The sequence below is a fragment of the Lactuca serriola genome, chromosome 1 (assembly GCF_051521515.1).
Source record: "Lactuca serriola cultivar US96UC23 chromosome 1, Lser_US96UC23_V15, whole genome shotgun sequence".
NCBI lineage: Eukaryota > Viridiplantae > Streptophyta > Magnoliopsida > Asterales > Asteraceae > Lactuca > Lactuca serriola.
The window spans coordinates 234,781,029-234,783,630 of record NC_136408.1 but is presented as its reverse complement, the minus strand read 5'-3'; positions in this window follow the sequence as shown (position 1 = coordinate 234,783,630).

Genomic DNA, 2,602 nt, shown 5'->3' with positions numbered 1-2,602 from the left:
ACACTGATGGACAGGCCCAAACCGTGAATACATTGGACTATACTAATGAAGCCCAACGGGGGCAACCCTTAGACTCAACAGACGTCGCTCTTCAAAGTTCAAATCGAAAATATATATCCTAGCTTTAATTTAATTTTTGGGTTAATAATTAAAGATTAAAATCAAATTACATGAATTTACTCTATTCCCTCTTTTTAAATGACTCATGAAGATATAAATGTCTTCCTCATTCTTATGGAAATAGTTTTCCTCAATCTTTAGAATATGGTCTTTCAATTTCAAGCCAAGGTGAAATTTTTTCTTCTTCCTTAGGAAATAACGGAGGTGAATATCATACAATTTCAACTCTTCCACCTCATCCTCACCTTGTTTCTATTGCCTTTTAGCATTGTTAAGGGTCATTCTAATGAGTTCTAAGCTTAGTACACTTAAGGATTGAGTGTTAGGAAGTTGTAGCTCGAGATCAGAAGGATGCACCCAAACCAGAGAACCCAACACTTGAGGTTCACGGCCGCAAACCTAGTTCACGAACTATTGGGTCAAAAATATGGTTTATATTTTGCTTTTCTAGCAAATTGATTTGTTATGTAATATTGTATATGTGTTTACGGTCAGGAAGTGAGTTTACGACCGTAAACAGAGTTTACGGCCGTAAACTCAGTTTGCGGCCCAGTCTAGTATATATAGGGGTGAGGGGTGTGAGGAATAGAGGGATGAACAGCAAGGAGCTTAAGTGTGTGCATTTGAAGGTGTTCTAGAGAGAGAGAAAAGAGAGTGTGTGTTAGTGTGTGTGAATCTTGTATCCGGATCTTCATTCTAATCATATCATACAAGATTCATATTATTCTTCTTCTGCTTCTCTTCTATTTGATCTGACATCATCCGTTTGATTGGGATTCCGCACCATCAAACGGATCTGATTGATACACAAGCAAATTAGGGACTTACAATTAGTATCAAAGCTTGGTTGTATCAATCAATTTTTTTCAGATCTGGAGCTTATTTGATCTTATTTTGAAGAGATTTTTGCGTTTTTGGATAGATCTCGCAAAAATAAAGGGGGTTTGTTCTTCGCGTTTTTCCTAAAAACGAGTTTTTGATCGAGTTTTGGAGCAAAAATGGTGAAAAAACGTTGTTTTTCGTCAAGAACAGCGATTTCTGGAGAGTTTACGGTCTTTGAAGGGCTTACGGTCCGGAGTTTACGGCCGGAAACAGGTTGCCAGAGTTTACGGCCGGAAACTGGTCGCCGGAGTTTGCGGCCGGCGGTTTAGGGTCGCCGAAGTTTGCGGCCGGCGGTTTACGGCGGTGGTGTGCGACCTCGGCTCGACAGAAAGACTTGGATTGGATCGTGATTGGAGAACGGCTCGGCTCGGCTAAGATAAGCAGCGCGCTTAAAAAATTAGGATACAGCTTGGAGGTGCCAGGGATCGAACCTGCGACCTCCGGTTCAGCAACACAGCGCTATAACCAACTCTTCCAAGCTGCGACTTTGTTCCTTCCCTCCCAAATTTTAAACTTAACCACTCCTTACCACTTCCTAGTTTCGCAAATTTTACATTTTTTGCCCAAAAATGAATTTCAAACCAAAAATTATATTTTTTAAATTTAGACTTTTATTTTTGACTTTTTACTTAAATTTTTGATTTTGACTTTTAAAGTTTGACCTTTGACTTTAAACTTTGACTTTTTCGTTTAACTTTTAAATTTTCAAATTTAGCTTTTCGGTTTGACTTTTAAGTTTGACTTTTGAGTATTGACTTTTTAAATTTGACTTTTGAGGTTTATAGTCAAAGGGAATTTTTAAATTTAAGTTTGACTTCTAGTTGTGCTTTTAATAGTTTTTTGAAGTTTATGAGGAAATTGAAAACATGAAAGAGAGTCGTCAGGAGATGAATATAGCTGGGATGAATATAGCTCAGTTGCAGCGATTTACCACGCTCTCTACTGAGATGAATATAGCTGGGATCGTCTTGACCAAATCTGAGATAAACAAAAAGCTGCTAAATGCACTTCTGAAATCGTGGGATATGGACGTGGCTGACATCAAGAAGAAAAAAGATCTTAATCGTCTTAGTCTGGCTGATATAATTAAAGAACTTAACGCTTTGAATTGTCGAAAAACAATGAGTTCCACAAACCTCCCGGTCAATGAAGTTTCATGTTCTCAATCATGTGAAGTTTCATGTACGCTATCTAGTGAAGATACGATTAAATTTCTTTGGGAACAAATTGACATGCTAAAAAGGGAAGTTGAGGACCTGAGATATAAAGGATATCAACTCGGGAAAGGACAGAAACCCCTGAAGGCTGAATTAGAAGCAAAAACCAAAGACTTTAGGAAGCTTCAGGAAGAGTATAGCAACAAGTGTGAAAATTATGATTATCTTAAGAGACAACTTGCTGCTGTAACTGAAGAACTTAACGCTTTAAAAATTAAGTGTGGAAAAACAGATGTTAGTTTCAAAAATTATACTGCGTCAAGTCAGACAGTCGAGTCCTTATATGAAACCCAATTAAAATTCAAAGAAAATCAAAACAAGGGTCTAGGGTATGATAGTGTTCCTCCACCTTTCAATCATAACTACACATCCATCCCTATGAC